Here is a 20792-nt window from a genome sequence, read left to right as displayed (position 1 = left end):
ATATTGGTACAATAGTACTTTATGCAATTTATAAATAAAGACATAAAATTTGGGGTTTGGGTCCAAATAGTCTTTTATTAATAGGGTTAATTTTAAAAGGTATGGAGACTTTGGCGGGGGGTGCTGAAATAGCTTTCACTCATCTACCTATACATCTATCTACCTATTGATCCATCCATCTTTTTTTTTTCAGCTTGAAACTTCTCTCACCTGAAATTCTTGTTTAAATCCAGATATGATGGAAGGGAAAACAGGAGGTACGATTGATCATCAGTGGTTATAAAATGGATTATGAAAAGTCTCTTAACATCTAATTACCCAAGCCTCATAGGTACCACACACATCATAGCATCCAAGAAACTCTACTTGTCAAACTCTTAATATGTATTAGAAATATTTCACAACTCATAGTTGTTGTCTTGATATACAGCTTGCATCTCTCTTGCTGAATTAAAACAATCACCTTCTTATAAGTCCTCAATAAGATTTGTAGGGGTTTTGGATTGTTATTTTTGGTTTGTCTGTTTGTTTTCATAAAAGAACTATAATTGCCTTTGTTTGTGGATGAACCCAATACTCTAATTCACCCACTTAGGGATCTTTTTCATTACTGATTCTCTGTAATAGATTGTCCCCTATATAGGTGACCTTCCCTTATAAACATAAAAAATGAATAGGTAATACATATTTATATCATGTTTGTGTTATAAACATATATGAAATTGAAATTGAAAAGGATGAGATAAAATGTAATTCATAAAGTTTTAAATAATTTTTGTTATTTACCAATAGTTCAAATAATTTTTCTCTCACTAATATTAATATTCTAATTAAGAGCAAAACGATTTAGTGTCTTGTAATGTTTTTAACTTGATTTAACCCTTTGTGGTACAGCAATTCAAAGCTATGGGTCTAAATTCAGCATGTTTCAATACATGATTTTAAATAGCTGTTGTAACTGAAAAGTATTCTTCCTAAGCTTCATAGACCCATATGGGAGAGGTGCAACGTAGGCACTGCTTATTGAATCACAATAGCATTTTTCAATCTCATCTGCCAATTAGGTAAAAGAGTTTTGTTGAAATTCAGCAAATATAGCTCTGTCTTCCCTGATAACAATCTTTCTTGCTAGTTAGAAAGTACTGTGCATCTTTAACTAGAAGAGGTCTCATTTCCTCCAGTTCAGTACTTCCTGGTTCAACCTCTAGCTCTGGCCCATGTGACTGCCTCCAAGACCATGTTTTGGTTAAAGAGAAGGGAATAGTTTTGCTATTAAGGCTGCAAATGTGTGTGTGCAAATGTGTGTGTGCACACGTGCTCATGTGCACACATGCACACATGCACACACATGTATCCATAGGCACATATGTATTTTGAGATTTGTTAAAAGCATGTGAATGAAAATTGGCATTTATCAATTGACCTATGCCTCAACAAAAATGAAAGTTTACATGAACCTCCTAAGTGAACTTTTCTGACTTAATAATACTTGGAGGTACGTTAGAGTAAGAGGGCGAAAGGGAAGGTAGGGAGAGAGAGAAAGAGATGGGAAAAGAGTCCTTTTATGCTACAGCAGAACGAATATTTACAATATTAATATGTAAGAAGGATAGAGTATAGGAGCAATAAAGCCAGAGGCCATATCTGTCTCCTTCCTAAGTACTCCATTTAGAATCTGATCTTTGTACGGTTTCCAAATCCAGCGGTTGAAACCAACCATGATGAATGGACCGTAATAATTATATGATACGCTTCATATGGTACCTGTCAGAATCACATACTATCTGGAGCATCATTTATGAGAGGACAGGAATGTGCTGCACTCAAACCCTTCTCAGCTTATAAGTTGACTTGATAATAAAAAAGAATCATGAAATCAAATTTAAGCACATCTAATCGCAGCTTTTTTAAAAAGGCAGCCAGAGAAGCTTCTTATTTTCTATAGCCAATTCCATTCCTTTCATGAAAACTTGATTTTACAGGTACCTGAATGGATTGCTTTCAACTGATTCTACAGTTGAAAGAGGTAAAGTGGACACTCTCAGTTCATAGTGTGAACTTAATTCCAGCAATTTCTGTGTTTCCCTTAGAGCATCAACCTAATTTATCAAAAGGGGAAAGGTTAACTCTAATAAATGAAAGAGCCAAAGGAGTAAGACTCAAGGCTTGAGATCTGTGATGCATCAGACCATGTTGTCCCTTAATAGGTAAACGTACAAATATCCGCTTTGCATGAAACTAAAGAAGCTGGAGGAAGGGTATTGAGTAGCACAGACAAGGAAACAGGTGCAGAGTACTTAAGTTATTTGACCTCATTGTAGAGCTTGTTAGTGGTGAGGCAGGTGCTCCAGTGTAGATTTTCTCCCTCTGAGACCAAGTTCTTTCCATGAGCCTCACTACTTTCCCCTCACACAGAGCACAGTTGCAAAAGGGGCAGTGGGCTCTGTTCAGGGGTGTACAACTCTACTTGTGCATGTGTCCAGCAGCCTGCAAAGGCTGCTGACAGATCAGACTAGGAACAACGGCAGTGGCCTTGCAATCTAGACAGTCTCCAATTGTGACAGGAGCTCTGATAACTCAGCCAACTGGTGGCTCTTATCATCCAGTACTTAAATTGTGTTTTTAAGGAAATATCACTAACTTTCTCTTATGGTATTTTAAGTTCCAAACTTCAGGTCTCTACAACAGTGATTCTCAACCCAGGCCACCACATTAGTCATCTGAGCGAGCCTTAAAAATATGGAAGCCTGGGACCCCACCTCAAGGAAAATGCAATTGCTAGGATGTAGCCCAGAGTGGAGTTTTTTCATTTGGTTGGTTGGTTTTTTTGGTGGTTGGTGGTATTTTTTTAAAGTGCCCCCAAGTGATTCTAATGTGCAGCCATGAGTTGAGAATCACCTTTCTCCTGCTCCACTGTTAAATTGTCCTTATGAAAGACTCTACTGTGAGTGACAGACCAAAGTCACAGCTAATATCCTAGGTCAATGTATTTTCTACCCTTTTGAGCCTTTCTTTAGGAAAATTGTTCTAAGACTGTGTTCTCAAGCTTTCCTATTCATGAGGATCCTCTGGAGAGCTTGCTAAAACACAGATTTCTGTGCCCTCGCCCAAGGTTTCTACTTCAATAGGTCTAGGATGAGACCAGAGGATTTGTATTTCACAGGGGATGCTGTTGCTGCTGGTCTAGGGACCACACTTTAAGAACCACTACTCTGAACAGTTGATAAAAGCCCACCAGCTTCCTTCTTCCTTAATGATCTTTTCCCACAGAACGCAAGATTCTTTGACAACTAACTGCCAAGTCCCCTTCTGATCAGCACCTAACCTCTCGCAAATGTACTTCCCTCTCAGTAGCTTCAGTAAGCTTCTAGCAGATTTTATCAGCTAGACTCTGCCATTTACTTTTAGTTCTTAAGGAACAATTCTCTTTCCCTCAAAATATTTCTAATACATTTGAAGAGTAACCTTCTAAAGACATGATCTTTTTCCACAAATGCAGCACAGCTGTGATCACACTACACTGTCTCTTGTCCGTGCCAGGTAGATTTTGCTTCTTCATGAAGTACAAATAAGTGGGTAAAAATACCCCTGATTTTCCTTCTAAATGCATTAATTCAGGAAACCTTCTGTTGGTTAATAGGAAACATATTCAAAGTCTGGGGAACATCAAGGTAAACATAAATTGGGAAGATATGAGGATCATTTAAAATGTAGACTAAAAAAGAAACTAACATTTATTGAGTGCCTACTAGGAGCCAGAACATTACACATTTTTAATTCACAAGATGGTCATCTGTGTTTTAGCAAGTGCGCCAGGTAATTCTTACGCAGACTAACATTGGAGAACCATTAATCTAAATAAATAAATATTTGAATGTTGGTATTTTAGGGAAAAAAAAAACACTTTGGCATTTTAACAGGTCTGGTGAGGTCTCCCCTGAAAGAGAAACATTTAATGAGAAAACAAGACAGCTGGGAACTTGGGGAGATTACTGGGGGCGGGCAGGAGCAATGTATAGAGAAGAAACAGAGCTGTCATCTGTTTCAAGCAATCCATGTGTGTGCCCTACTGCCTTACTATGGGGTACTCGCAGAATATGCTAGGGGATCCCTTTTGGTGAGGTGGAAGAGGGAGCTTTTATTTTATTTTATTTTAAATTATAGTTGATTTACAATGTTGTGTTAATTTCTGCTGTACAGCAAAGTGATTCCGAGATATATATATACGCACACATATATATTTTTTTCAGATTCTTTTCCATCATAGGTTATTACAAGGTATTGCGTATAGTTCCCTGTGCTATACAGTAGGTTCTTGTTGTTTATCCATTTTATATATAATCGTTTGCATCTGCTAACCCCAAACTCCCAATCCTTCTCTCCCCCTTGGCAACCACAAGTCTGTTCAAAGAGTGATGTTTTAGACATAGCCTGACTCAGTGACTTTCAGGATGCCTCTCACACCCGGGATTCCACCATTCTGAATGTTCACAGGACGGCCTCACAAGCATGTCAAAAATATAGATGGAGTTAAGAAAGAAATCGGACTTGTGGGGAGGGGTGGGCGATACAAAGCAGGGGAAGGAGGGAAAATGCTGCCTGAGTCACATTCAGACTTAATTCCGAAAGTCACTTCCTAGCTGGTGATCTCAGGCAAATTACTTAATCTAACTCAGGTTCTGTCCTTATCTGTAAAAGGGGATAATCATACCTACCTCAGAGAATTGTTGAGAAGATTACAAGAGATAACGACATGCTTGGTACCCAGTAGGAACTCAATTGTCCAAAGGCAGCTGGCAGACCCACACTCCCTCCGGCATAATGGAAGTAGTCCTACCTTTTTTCTTAAGCTGAAGCTTTTCTAGGTGGGTTTTTGCTTTTCATTTTCTGCTTTGTCTTGTGTGAATAGAAATGACCAAGAGAAAGAGCTTCATCCTCCCCTGCAGTAGGTGGGAACTGGTTACGTAGCAACTTGTTCTCTCATCCTCCTCCCAACATTTCCAGTCATTCCCTCGGGGGGGGGGGGGGGGGGGGCGGTGAGACGGGGGGAGGGAGACGGGGGGAGGGGGAGGGATGGGATGCCACCACAGGCGTGTCTATGTACTCTTCCAACACTCAGCCAGCTCTGCTCAGAGACTCAGCCTTAATTAGTCATTTACCTAGCATAACTCAGCAAATCTGTGTTCTCAGTAGAACTATCCTATATAAAACATAATTTGTCTATTTCCCATTTTGCCTCAAAAAGGAGGAGGAGAATGGAGAAGGAGAGGCAGAATGGAGGAGGCTTAGGTCTTATTTTTTCTTCAATGTGCCTGGTTTGGATTGGGGAATTTTAAAGTAAATACTTATGATTCATAGATGAATTCTGCATGCCAGCTACCTGTCAAGTGTAGCAAGTCCTCAGCCAGCTACTGCATTAGGTTTTGGTTTAAAGCCACTCTAAATGATTTATTGTTTTTAAATTATTTACATGGTATTGTTCCTTTCTTGTAAAATGCAATAGTGCTCTCAGGAACAGCACAGCAGCAAGGTTATGAATGGAACTACAAGTAAATCAAGGTAATTAGAAGCTACCAGTTGCAAATACTCACAAGTTCTCCACCAGCCAGCCACCACTTCACTGATGATAATAAAATTTGCATGATTTCCTGACATTATACTCACCACATATTTTCATTGCATGCTCACTGTAATTACTTAGGTCATGATCTCACGCTCATGGCAAGCAGAACTTTCACTGAACCCAGCCGTGACTATTACAGATGCTTAGAAATGAAGCAGGTGGAATTAAGGGAAGAGTTCCCTACATAGTTTTAGGGATCTGTGATGTATCAACTGAATTTTGACAGCTAAGAAAAAGGGAAATATTCTCAACTACTCCTCAGCTACAATCAGGTCAAATTTTAACGAGACAAATGTATCTCAAAGACAGGATTTGGGTCCTGAGTTTTGTGATGATTGATTCCTACCATTTGTTTTCTGGTTCTTTGATGTAAAAATGCTTTAAATTGAAGGTGATATTAATCCCTGATATGTAGGTGTAACAACAGAAAGAAAAATTGTATGTTATTCATCAAAAATCAGAATGGACAAGTAAAAAGGATTCAATACCTTAAAAGATCCGTGGGCATCTCCAGATGTATAGGGTGACATACATGTCATTCAATACCCATAATCTTTATCCAACCAGTCATTTGGTTATTTCTCAGAGCTTGGTGCATCTCTCCTGTATACCAACACACAGATTCATAAACTCTCCACGTGCAGGCTCAGAAAACCGAATTTACATCTGACCATTTGCTCTTCTTTTCTAAACCCTAGATCCCCCCTGCACCCTACCCCCCATAGCTGTCTCAATAGAGAAGGTAACATTTAGGTTTTGAACGATGTAATATATAACAGAGTTTCAAGGATGAACTCACTGCTTTTAAGCTAAAACTTGGGGAACACAGGGGCAAAAAACAAACCCGATTTGATTCTCAGTTCTGCCCTGTGATCCTAGAAGACTTAATCCCTCAGCCTCAGTTTCATCAGCCTGAGAAGGGAGAAATTACTCATTCACCTGCAGTGGTTGTGAGGGCTAAAGATATAGGATGAAAGCACTGAGCACTGTACCTGGCCTATTAGAAGTAATGGTCGATTATGGATGAAAAAATAGAGCTAATTATCTGGAAATGGCCTTATTTCATAGGTCTTTTAGCAAGTCCACATAGAATGGAAAGTTTTACTATGGAAAGTTAGTGTCTGAGTTAAGAGAAAACTATGAGACAGCAAGAAAAGGAGCCTTACTTTCTAGAATTTAATAACACTCCACCAGACCTGAACAAAAAAGGAGAATTTTATAAATGAATCCTCTCTCCCCCAACCATGGAAAGCAACTTGTGGCATAGCAATAAAAGCAACTTAATGTTGAGACAATTGTATCTTAGGAAGTTATCACCCCAAATCACAGTACTCCCAAACCCAAAGGTATGTACTGGTAAATCTCTGAAGTAGTGAAATTCATGAAGGATCCCCAGACCTTAGCAGGGCTCTGGTCAAAGTGACAACCATAGTTACTGGATTTACCTCCTCTAGAACTGTTACAATGCAGATATCTCTTTGCTTTGTGTGAATATATTGGGGGAGGGGTTGCTTTTGTAATGCTAAGGTATATGAGCTTGTAGTAACATACATGCAATCTTTAGAAAAGTGGAATAAAAGTCCATTGTAAATAGTTTGTGTTAATTACCATAAAAGATTACATCAAGCTCTGCGGTAGGTTTACTCATCTTTAATTATATCCATTTTTAGACCAGTAGTAACTTATGAGATTTCTGGAATGTGTTTAGTAATCCACTGAGGAGACTGACTCAGTCACAGAAGAAAGATTTTCGGAGTGTCCAATTGCCATGACTGTTGACTTCTATCACTTGCTACCCACACTTTTACATGAATAGAGAATGCATCAAAAGTACAGAGTTCAATTAACACAATAGCAAGCATGATGCTATTATGTAGATAGGACATATTTTTTATTGGATCATATGAGTGGTCGTAACTTCTGCTAAAAATATGTGTCATTTTCCTTAAAGTGCCCTTTCCTTTGCCCCCTACTGTATTCTGATGACAAAACAGACTATCTTTTGTAGAACTCAGCCATCCATTCATTTTCTTGTTGTTGTTGATAACAAGAGTGTTCTCATTTCTCCCACTCAAGATATGTGGAAAATGAATCTTAACTCTCTCAGAGACAAGATCAGAAGCTTGGTTTAAAGCCACTCTAAATGATTTATTGTTTTTAAATTATTTACATGGTATTGTTCCTTTCTTGTAAAATGAGTACCTCACTACTAGAATGTATGGCTTATCACTGAAATATTTAAGCACATCTTAAGGTCAGTTGCTATGAGGGCTATTACCATGGTTTTCCACTTCAGTGAGATTTTCAAAAGATGACTTATATTATAATTAATGTAGCAGCTGGTCAATCAACATATCTAAAACTAGTGAGTTTTATGTAATTTTAAAAGCTTAAATTTGGATAGTGCCTTAGAAGCAATTTAAGATGCAACTTCCTACATCTTACTATAAACATTTCTATCTTTGTCTTGTTTTTTGTCACATTTGTGTTTATAACTGTAAGATTTTCTCTCTCTCTCTCTAATTTGGAAAATATTCACTGTAAGAAAGGAAAACAAGTCTTAAAAGAGAATTGAGTTTCTATGTCAATAGATTAACGGGAGCTACATTAGGAAGTGTGACTTATTTTGGGAAAGTCAAGTTGAAAACAAGATTTAAATCTAGTAGGAGAGTTTAAAAGTTTTGGTTACCTCTAAATTGAAATAATCTCATTAACTCCTTCTACCCCAGAGTGGAATGTTATTAAAAGACTCGAGAGTTGGCCTACACCAACAAAGAAAGTAGTAATCTTTGTTAATTTTTTCATTCATTCAATTAACTGTACTGATTAAACTAACCATGTCTTATTGGTATCCTCTCCCCCTTCTCCCCCTGTAGTCTGTAATTATTAAGGAGATCATTTCTGAGGGCACCATGTTCCAAAGTTTGAAGGACTCTGTGTTCTTACAGAAGACTTTGTCTTATTCCTATTCATCCACTAAGGTCTTCCTAAAGGAAGCTTACAGAGGTCTGTGGAGTTTTGGTGGAAGAACAAAGAGTTCTCCACAATATCATTTACAGCCTAAACAGAGGTTCAGCCCTAAATGCAGCCAATTTGGAAGCTGGACTGGAGGGAAAACAGCAGAAAACCCAGCTGTGATGGTGAATTTTATGTGTCAACTTGACTGGACTAAGGCATGCCCAGATAACTGGCAAAACATTATTTCTAAATGTGTTTGGGAGAATGTTTCCAGGAGAGATTACCATTTGAATGGGTAGACTGAGTAAAGAAGATCACCCTCCCCGATGTGCTTGGGCATCCTTCAATCCACTGAGGGCTTATATAGAATAAAAAGATGGAGGGAGGGTAAATTTATTTTCTCTGTTTGAGCTGCGGCATCCATCTTTTCCTGCCCTCAGACATCAGTGTTCCTGGTTCTAGGCCTTTGGACTCAGACTGAATTATACCATTGGCTTTCCTGGTTCTCCAGCTTGCAGATGACAGATGGGGGGACTCTCAGACTCCATAATCATACAAATCAATTCCTATATAAATTGCCTCTTTAGATAGATAGATAGATGATAGTTACATAGACAGACAGATAGATCCATCCTATTGGTTCTGTTTCTCTAGAGAACCCTGACTAATTCACCAGCTCACGTTGCTGGGGAACTTTACAAATCATCAAGTTAATCCCCATTAAGATGTCCAACCCCTTCCAGTTAATTCATGGCAGGGCTAAGGTCAGGACACTGACTCACATCTGCCAATTGCAGCTTTTTCTATAATAAGCAGTTCACCCAATGGCTCCCCACCTTGGAGAATGCACCCAGTAAATGGAACAACTAACAGAAGAAGTCTTCTTTAGTCATTTTTACAGATTTGTACATAGTTCGTGTTTGATAAATATTATCTGATAATAAAATGCATGGCTTCTTAAAACTGTAATAAAATGATTGTTTATATATTAATCTGCTTTATATTTTTATTTGCTGCTGACCTGTGTGATTTGAAACTGATATTATTTAATAATAAATGTATATTTGACCTACAAAATGAAATAAAGCATGAATCAAACAATTGTCAACTTGTTTGAATCCAGTAATAAGGGTATACCATGTAAAATTTCAACCTGTCCAGCATTGTCAATGAAACACTTTGGACTTACGTTATCTAAGCCATATCCTCATGTCTTTTGCCAAGGCAAATATCATCATAAAAAGACAATGCATTTCAAAGCTGATCAGATTAAAGATGGTTGCTAATGTTTAAAAATGAAGGTTAATGTCAGAAAATACAAGACAGAAGCTTGCCTGGCACACTAAAGAATACGTTATGACTTATGCCTAAGGCTTCAATTCTTTGCTTCGTCTATAAAGTAAGGATACATTTTTTGCTATATATTTGTTATATATATATATATATAACATATCTGTATAGTTGTATATATTTATATTTACACAAATATATGGATATATTTGTTTCTATAACCCAACATATGTATTTCTAAAAATTCACTGCAATACACAAAATTATGCAATAAAAACCACAGGAGAAAACTGGGGGGGAGTTAGGAATACAACACTCAAAACTTCCTCAGGTGACCCATTAAAAAGGGATAGAAACCTAATAAAAATGACAGCACAGATTATACATGTTAAATGGTTAAGAAATATATACATATGTATAGATATAAATATAAATATGCCATTTTACCTTTTCAAAAGTCTTAAGTTTGCTTATACTTAAGTTTCCAGTATAAGTAACAGAGAAAGAAAGCGATAGAAAAAAAGTGAGACAATACTTTTATAATAAAAGAGCACTAAAGAGAGGAAAAGAACAGAGATGAAAAAAATACCAAAAAGGCTAAGAGGAGAAAGGGGGAAATTAAAAGGAGGGAGGGTACCAGACTGTGTGACCAGGGTGGCTGTAGGGAGGGGTGTGGCTTGTGAGTTATTGCCAAGTGGTTTGTACCAGTCTGCTGCGGCTGCCGTCACCAAAACCTACAGAATGGACGGCTTGAACAACAGAAATTTATTTCCTCCAGTTCTGGAGGCTGGAAGTCCCAGACTGAGGTTCCAGTAGACAGTTTCTGGCAAGGGTTCTCCTCCGGGCTCTCAGATAACTGCCTGCTCTCTGTGTCCTCACGGGGCCTTTTTCCTCTGTTGCATGAACCTGTGCATCAGTGCGAGGGTAGAGGGTGCTCTCTGCTGCCTCTTACTCTTCTTATAAGGACACCAATCCTAGCCAATCTATCAAATTAGGGCCCCACTCTTATACACTTGGTTAACCTTAATTATCTCCTTAAAGGTCCTATCTTCAAATACATGGGGGATAGAACTTGAACATATGAATTTGTGGGAGACACAATTCAGTCCATAAAATGGTTGAAGGAGGGTTGTCTAAATCAAGTGGAAAGTTGTAAAACCAGATGTGGACAGGTGTGGCTCGCTGACTTCATGAGAAGTGTGCAGTATATATTGTGTATGTCTATGCAGTTTGGTTTATCTGAAATGCATAATATTTCTCATGGATGAAATTTCATATAAGCAAACACGAATTCTCATTTTGTTCAAGTTGTTCCTTTACATATCAATCAAGTTGGAACAAATTAGCATTTTCAAAAGAAGCATCGCAACAAAACTGACCATATTCATTCATTCAATCAATAAATATTGGGTGCCTCCTACGTGCCAGGCACATTGCTTGGTGCCTGAGATACTGCAATGAATAAACCAAACAAGGTGGCTTCCCTCAAGGAGCTTACATTCTACTGGGAGGAGACAGACTACTTACATTCCCCTGGGGAAACCAGTAAACACAGAAGGATGTAAGATAATTAAGGAGTGTGTAAGAGGCGCTAAAGAAAATAAAGAGAGGATGAGATGGAGTTAACTTGGGGAAGAGGCTTTAAACAGAGCTATCAGAGAAGGCATCTCTGAGGAGAGAGAGAGAGTGCAGTTGGTGGAGAACTGGAGGGAAGGCATTCCAGGCCATTGTGTTTGGAGCAGAGGAAGTGAGGTTGATGGAGAGTGGGAGATGTGATGGGAGAGTGAAGAAGGGACCAGGTCCATTCTAGTGGGCAGAGAAGGAACTAAAGTGTTCTGAGCAGGACTTTGACATGATTTAAGTTTTGAAAATTTTACTCTGATTTCTCTGTAAAATCCACTCTTGTGAGAAGAGAGACAAGTTGGGAGGCTGTAGCAATAAATGGAGCGAGAAATGAGGGTGGCTTGGACTGAGGTATGGAGCAGAGAGAGCGGATTCAGGATTTGTTTCAAAGGTTTGGGCAAAAGGAGTTACTGGTACGTTGGATGAGGGTTATGAAAGAAAGAGGAGGCACAAGAATGATTCCTATTAGATTTTTGGCTCATGTCACTAAATACATCATCATGCTGTTTATTAAACTGTGGAAGTCTGGACACTTCAGCTGTTTCGGAACAAGAGTTGAGTTTTGGACAGTCTGGAGCTCAAATTCCTGTTAGAAATCCAAGGAGCAATGTCGAGTAGGCAGCTGATTATGTGAACCTGGAGATCTGGGAGAGGTTGAGGCTGGAGATTTAAATTGGAGAGTCATCAGCATACAAATAGTATTTAAAGCAGAGATGAAGTCACACAGAGAGTGAGTTTTGAGAGAGTTGAAAAGAGCCGAAAACTGAGCCCTGGGGTCCTGCAAGATTTAGAGGTCAGCTGCAAGAGGGGTAGCCCAAGAGATGAGGAAGGAACGGCTCATAAGTGTCACAGCACTGAAGAGGGAATCTGCACAGAGCTAGGCACTGAGCTGGCAGGAAGACCAAGAGCGTGTGGCACTTTGGAAAATAACTAAAACATGCGGTTCACGAAGGCGGGAGTGACCAACTTTTTAAGAGACTTTCAGAAATGTTAGTGGTAAGTCACAAAATTATTACATTCCTTGCATAATTTTAGGAAAATACAGTCCAAATGCTTTGGTATTATAACACATACAAACACATAGACTGACAGCCAATATCTTGGTGGAGTGAAGTGTTGATGCCTTAAGATCACACGTTGGATAAAAAGTAATTTAGGGGTTGTATAGCCACTGAAACTTCTGAATTTGGCATTGCTTATGAGTATAATGGTCTTTATGCCCATGAAAATGTTGAAATACGTCCCCCCAAATGTGGAAGGAGAAACTTCTAGATCCTATTCTTGTTCCTCTCTCAGTTTTCATTGGCAATCCAAGGTAACCCTTGGTGTTTAGTGCCCATAGTACCTTTTCCTGGAGAATGGATTCCCTGGAAACAATCTGTGGCTGACAGTAGCACACAGACGGTTTATTGGGGAGTACGCTCGAGAGTAACTTCCCTAAGTATGGTTGCCAAACTTAGCAAATAAAAATACAGGGAGCCCATGCAACGTCTGAATACACTAATACTAAAACATTATTTGGTTTATACCTGGAATTTTAATTAAACTGAAAGTGTTGTATTTTATCTGCATCCTTACCTGTAAGGAGGTGAAAAAGGCAGGTTAGAAGGAGGTGATCCTCTTGTATGATTACAACGAAGGCCTCAGATGATCCTGGGGGCACTTTGAAGCTAGCGTGGTCCTCCTTATTTATTGCAAATTGTGTCAAGTGGGCTAGGCCATTGAATCTCTGAATGAGCCAATCACTGGCCTCATGATGCCCCTGGGAGTGGGTATAATCTTGGACAGGACTGTTCTCTAAGGGCCAAGGGCCACAGCCTTGAGTAGGTGCATTTCTGGCAGCTGGGGAATGAGTGTCACAGCACTGAAGAGGGAATCTGCACGGAGCACCACAGGGTTCAAGGTTCAAATGCCAACACTTTAGAAACTATTCATTTCCTTCAAAGCGTTTTAACTATATATCTAATTAGGTAAGGTAGCTAAATATATTCTGAAAACCAAAAGTGCTAAGTTAAAACCAAAAAGCACTGTTCCAATATAAGGTAGTAGTAGTAATTAGAGTAGTCAAGTTCTGATACTAATATTATTGCCTACCTGGCCCAACCCCTCCACTATAGCATGTATAGGGCTTATTTGCTGAATTGTCCACCTTCCCATCTAGACTAGAAGCTTCTTGACAGAAGAAACCATGTCTTATCTCTGTGTACCCAATACTTGGTACCGTATTAGGTATACAGTAGGTACTCAACCAGTGTCAATGGAAAATAAAGAGGCAGGAGATGAATAAGTAAGCCATCCAAATGATGGTTTACAACAACTAGACCCACCCTCCATTAGGGTGCAAGGAAGGTGATATTAGGCCCCAAAATCAAAGTGAGACTTCATTTTCATTTTTCCTTATATTTTCTTCAGCGATACAAAACTGGTTCTACCCTCTCTGGCCTTTGAGTTTCTTTATTAGGCAATCAGAACCTTGACCATATCCTGAATCATTCGGTTTATTAGATATTCACTTAATGCATTACTGTTTCAATGCACCATTCATGACAGGTTTTAAAGAGGTAAGGAGACAATAACCCTTTCCCATTTGTGTGCCTGCCTTTGGGAAATTTTGAGAGTTTCCTTCCTAAATGGAAGGTGACACTGTACATTACCTCAACAGTGAAAGCCCTGGTGAGAAGTCCAAGAGGTCTCTATTTCTCTCTTAACCTGCAACCTCACCTCTTATGAATGCTTCCTTCCATTACCCCTTGAGTGAGTCACACTGATGCTTGATGATAATCCTCTGGTGGACATACTTCTCCTCCCAGAATGAGTGTTGACATGAAGAAGTCTCCAGATTCCCTACAGCCAGACCAGTGATCCCAAATTTTAACCACATTGGATCTTGCCTGCACATCCTGCCTCTGGCTCCACACCCACCTTTCCTCCCACAGCATGACCATGACCACAGAGGCAGACACTTGCAGGGTGGTCCTCTGAGCACACCCTGGGGGCGAGAGACATGAAATACTTATTGACTGCAGGCCAACGTTACAGGAACGCTGGCCGAAAGCACTGCAAGGGTGCCTCTGTAACACTCAAGGTAGACACTGCAATATTTGCCAACCCCCTCACATGTCCTGGGGGAGGTTGGTTTGCAGTAATCTTAGCAACCCCCGAAGCAACAGCTGTTCTCAAAGGGAGTCTGATATAATCCTTTGTTTAAGACCAACAGTGGGAGGTAGTTGTTTTTTTTTTTTAAGTTCTAAATTGTTAACAATTTTTCCAGCTTCCTGCAAACAGTTGAAAAGAGCTGAAAAGTTAGGCAAGACTCAGGGCCATGGTCACATCTTGATTTTTTACCCACACACTTGTTCCTATCCTATGGACATCTTTGTCGTGGGAAAAAAATCAGACTCTGGGAAGCACAAGTCCGTTTTTCCCATTTCTAAGCAATACTGAAATTAGTTGGCCATTGATCTTCCAATCCCGGCTATCAGGTCAGTGTTATAAAAGATAGAATTAGAGGTCTCCATAGAAAAATGTACGACCCATTTTCCCATGCTCTATTGTCTTCCTAATTGTCTTTCAATGAGTGTAGAATAATTTTCCATCTTTTCCAATAACCAATAGAAAATATGCTATGAATTTCCAAAGGGAGCACCAAAGAATTTTGTGAAGTACTTCCAAAGTTATAATGTAACCTACAGCTTATGCTTTGGGGTCTATTGTGGTAAATAGTATCCTAACATATTACATTCCTTTGGCAAGAATAAGTGTCATTTTTAACTAACTGAGAACTGGATAAAACACTCAAAAGAAATAATCCACTACCCTGACAATAGAAGCAAGAATGTAAGTTTCCTCCCAAACAGGCGCTATGTTTAGTTCTATCCCTAGAACCCCAGCACTATGCCAGTGTCTTGTAAGGGGTTAAATGAACATTGAATATTTTTATTAGAAACTTATTAGAGATTTCTGCCATAAATTATTAGCAGCCAAGAAATCATTACCCTTTTAGTTTGAGTAGGTTCCTTTGGACCTTGGAGTTTGCTGGACAGACTTGATTTCTCATCATTAAATGTTAAACTCCCTTAACTAGTAGAGACATCTTGTGGTTTGTGCTCTGTACCAGCACATCGGGCTCTGTCTTTTTCTTATTTGCTCTCTTGCTCTCCAGACGGTAAAGGCTGAGAATCTCAGGTAGCATGATTTCCAAGGTGAAAGCAAACTCTCACTCAGAGCTGACTCAATTTTATAACCCAGTGATATAATAAATGTGGCAACATAAATGGGCATAGCTTTCCCTCCTCATCATCATTTACAGGAACTGCAGGTCTCAGAGGAGATTTATAGTAGTCATTGCCATGACTGTAATTCTTTCATTACCTAAACAGAAAACATGTTTTCGCCCTTTTGTAATGCATCTTGTATGCGAAGGGAGAGAGAGAGAGAGAGAGAGAGAGAGAGAATAGACAGAGAACATACAACTTTTGACTGCTTTTCGCTTCTAGACTTTAAACTCGTCCTGTCCCATTCTCCATTAGGATGTTGACTATTAGGGAGGTCTTTGTATCTTCTTCTGGTGCATTTAATATTCTAGGATATTTCCACTTGCTCTCAGGAACTTTTTATGGAGAAGAATGTAGAACAACTAGCAAACTTTTAAAAATGTAAATATATAACCTGTGTCAAAGTATGGTTATGGAATGCACACATCCCACAAAGAGAGCCCTATGGAAAACGAAGCAGGGCTGTGGCAGCAGAATGATAATTGCACTCCGGAGAGTAAAAGACATTGTGTTGCCTCCTCAGCAGAAATTCACCGCCCTGTATGAAAATCTGTTAAATTTTCCAGTTTCCCACAGAGGGAATGACAGAGAATTTAATGAGAAACACATTGGAACCGGACCTGTCACTGTGTGATTATGCATTCACTAATCTCTCTGTAGGGTACAGAAAAAGGCAATCTTCTCTGAGAGAGTTTATCTGACAAAAGGGAAAAAAACACGTCTAGAAACAAATTACCAAAAAGTAATGTCTTCACCCTCCCACTGATACCTACTGACATCCCACTGGACTGCTTATTTGGCCTGCAAACAGCAAAATCATCGGGATTTGCACAGTCACCTATTTTTCTGATTGTCAATGAAACTGAAGTTTCGTACGACGACTAATTTATTGATATTTAAATGCAGCTTGCAAGCGCCTGATATTTCTAGTCTGGACTTGGGATTTGTGTGTGAGAAATCCAAGTACAGTGAGGGAAGCAGCCGGTGTTCTGACTCTTGTTGTTGGAGCCATTTTGTATCTCACAGGAATTCTCTTAACCATCATCATCCTCTTCATCAAGTAAATCTTATTCAGCGCTAATATCCATCCTACAAGCTTTTTTTTTGAGTACCTAACATATTCCATATAGAGACCTATAGATATAAGTATATAGCCAGTACTCTGAATAAATAGAATGTCCAATAGCCTCCACGAAGTGTTTAAGTCAGAGGAACACATCATTCAAAATTGCTATATCAGCTAAGAGCATTTCTTAAGAAGTTCCTTTTATTAGCCTGAACTTGGGTTGGGCAACGTGAGAGAGCAGCTATATTCCCTGCAGGAGTTCAAAATCTAAGACTATGTTGATGTCAACCTCTACAAGGAACATACTGAACAAGTATTGAGCAAACGAAGAACTGTTTCACTAGCTGAGTGTCTTGGCGAAGCAGGATCTCAGAAAATACTGAATTATTGGGATAGTAAGGGAATGGTTGTGGAATGTCATGAGTTATACATATTTGAAGGAGTGGTGTCAAGATGAGATTACTCATATTTCTTCATGAATTTCTAGAAGGCTTCATGGAGAAAGTGCGATTTTGGTCAAAACAGAGATGTTCAATAATTACATGTTTAGTTAAGGTCATGAACTATGTATTATCAACAGTGTTGCTACTCTGACCGTTCCTATCCGGATTAATAGGAAATTTAATTTAATTAATAGGAAATTAATGCAAATTTGCAAAGTCCCTCATGAAAAGGTAAGCCCAGGGAAATTCCCTGGTGGTCGGTTGGTTAGGACTCAGCGCTTTCACTGCCAAGGGCCCGGGTTCAATCCCTGGTCGGGGAACTAAGATCCCACAAGCTTCTTGGCAGGGCAAAAGAAAAAAAAAAAAAAAAGAAAAAAAAAGTAAGCCCAGAATTGATCCCCATTTTTTAAATGTCTTGATCCAATCTCACACTCAGTTTATTTTTTTTCTTAATCTAAGACAAGGCCTTTTTAAAATATCTGTTTATTATTTCTTTGACAATTCTTTTCATGTGTTTGTCCAATTTCAACTGGACATAGACTTTTAGTTTTGCCTGAAGAGGAACCATGTCCTCTTTTTGGTACATCAACATTTTAAGACTCAAACAATCACTGATGACAAAGCTGGAAATGACGTTTGAGATAGCATGGGTGAAACAAGGCCTAGAGATTGACCTCTGATAATCACATGTCAGAGTCAGGACAAAAGACAACTTAATAAAATTAAAAGTATGTAAGAGCTATTGCTTCCTAATCTAGTATTTTTATTACATAAAATTGCTTGAATACTGATGGATGATTTGTAGCTGAGTTGTCTGATGGTATCTCTGAATGTTGTATGTGATTCTTAGATGTAAAAAATGCCTCCACTGTCTCAGGCTGGGTTCTCCTCCTTTCTCTCCTGTGGAATGAGATAAAGGAGGTAACGCTTTTCTTGGACTAATGCCTAATCATATGATAATCTTATTTCAAAAACCAACTAGTACAATTAGATGACTTACAAAAGAAAAATAGAGGAGTCATGTTCACTTACCTAAAAGTCTCTTTCAGGCTTCCCTGGTGGTGCAGTGGTTAAGAATCCGCCTGCCAATGCAGGGGACACGGGTTCGAGCCCTGGTCCGGGAAGATCCCACATGTCACGGAGCAGCTAAGCCCATGCGCCACAACTACTGAGACTGCGCTCTAGAGCCCACGAAGCACTACTGAGCCCGTGTGCCACAACTACTGAAGCCTGCGCGGCTAGAGCCGGTGCTCCACAACAAGAGAAGCCACTGCAATGAGAAGCCCGCGCACCGCAACGAAGAGTGGCCCCCGCTCGCCTCAACTAGAGAAAGCCCGTGTGCAGCAACGAAGACCCAACGCAGCCAAAAATAAATAAATAAATAAAATTTAAATAAATAAAGAAAAGTTTCTTTCAAAATGTGCAAAAAAGATGATTGTCTTAAAAAAAGATTTTAAGTGATCAAAATTTAGTTGTAGCAATGAAATAAATCTTCAAGAAGGTGTAGAATTCCTTGGACAAGATATTTTTGTTTTCTTCCCATTGCAGCATTGTCTACAACACTGTTTTTATTTTTAAAATTAACTGTACAGGAAATTTTCTGTAGCTGTAAAAATCGTGCCAGAATTCAAGTTTTTGGTTAGTGCAGTATTTTCATTTCGTGATTGAAAATGTGGGAAGTTATAGTTTAATTCCTCTCTCCTTTGGAAGGGTAAAAATGTTAATGTGAGACAATTGTTCAGTTTTCTATTTCAAGATCAACTTTATAGAAAATTTACCTACTAGATTTATGGTGTTTTATTTTCAAGTACAATAAATAAAAGCATCTAAGATGATATAACTGTTAAATTTGGAAATAACTTTTGTCAGTGTCCTTTATCACCGTCACACAGTTTTGTACAGCTGAGTCACTATAACTCAGCTAAAAGAACTAAGATAATTTATACATACCCACACTCTCAAATTAGTTTCTTGAGAAGGAAGTGACGGTATATTTTGTGAAATAAAAACCATGATATTATTACATCTTATTGAAAACCTCTATTTACCTCTACAGATGCTCCAAATAAAGATTATCTTAAATTAAATTAAACGTAATATAATTAATAAAACTGAAATGTCATTCTGAAGGTGTTTGTCATCTCTCTTCTAGACAAATGAGGTTTCGAAATTGTAATGTAAAATTCATTGACATTTTTAGGTGAACACAATCTCAATTAAACAATTTTATTTAATATTAGATAGGTCTAGTTACTTCAAAATCACCAAAACTACATAAGCAAGGACCCCTTTAAAAAGTGCTAGGTATTGGTAAGGAATTATATTTATACATATTTTCTCTACATGAGTTCTTTCAATTAATTAATTTAGGTAACTTTTTGCTTCAGTGAGCTTTAATTAAATATAATTGTGTATGGCCAGTAAACTAAAGAGAAGTGTAATTTAAAGTTTTTTGTTTTTAATTTTAGCTTGGCTTTAAATTTTGAAATTAATGAGTCTTGACTTGCATAATATATTTTGGTAGCTATTCTACTTTAACTTCCATATGCTAATCAAATCAAACTAGGAGTACAAGATAAGGTAATTTTTTTAGTTTAACATAAATTACCAGCAACATTTGTCCAATATAATATATACATTAATTTAGTTTGTTGTTAATCATCATTAAAGTCATCTTTTCCTTGCCCATTTAGGGACATATGTCTACTGTTCTCCTGTTCTGCAATTTTATTTCTCATGTGTAGTAAGAACTTGATATACAGTGCACAATTTTTAACAATATATTAAAATAAACTAGAGAATTATTTTTAGCTTTATACCATGTATATATGTGATATGCCAATTAGATAAGAGTTAGACACATCTGTGTTGGCAAAATTTCATTTCATTTAATCCAGGAGATTTTTAATGTATAAATTAGTTAAAACTATTGTAGCATTTTATTTTGTTTTAAAAAAATCATGTATTAAGGGATGTCCCTGGTGGTCCAGTTGTTAAGACTCCACGCTTCCACCTTAGGGGGCACGGGTTCCATCCCTGGTCGGGGAACTAGGATCCCACATGCCTCGTGGTGCAGCAAAAATAATAATAATAATAATAAATTTTAAAAATAAAAAATTATGCATTAAATGCAAACAATGTTTAATCATATTATTAGTTTTATAATAAAACACCATACTAGAGTATATGTGTGATGTTTTAGTTGATGGATGGATTTTATATATATTGTATATAATATATATGTGTATAGTTTCCATTAAAACAAAGCAGTCTGCTTAAATGGTAGTAAGTTCAATTTTGCTGAGTTTCTATTTTGCATTTGTGCATCAAAATAAACCATACTTTGTTTTTAAAAGAAGTTTAGCAATATTCTCTAAAAGAAAAGAAACATGCTTAAATACAAACCATACACTTTCTGTGAATGCTTTTGCTCTTCCTATGAGACATACTTTTAAACATTAGCTTTACCATTTTTATTGCCACATTTCTGAAGATAAACACTTATGTTTCATAGA

This window comes from Eubalaena glacialis, chromosome 5, assembly GCF_028564815.1.
Source record: "Eubalaena glacialis isolate mEubGla1 chromosome 5, mEubGla1.1.hap2.+ XY, whole genome shotgun sequence".
Taxonomy (NCBI): Eukaryota; Metazoa; Chordata; class Mammalia; order Artiodactyla; family Balaenidae; genus Eubalaena; species Eubalaena glacialis.
Note: the sequence above shows the minus strand (reverse complement) of the source record.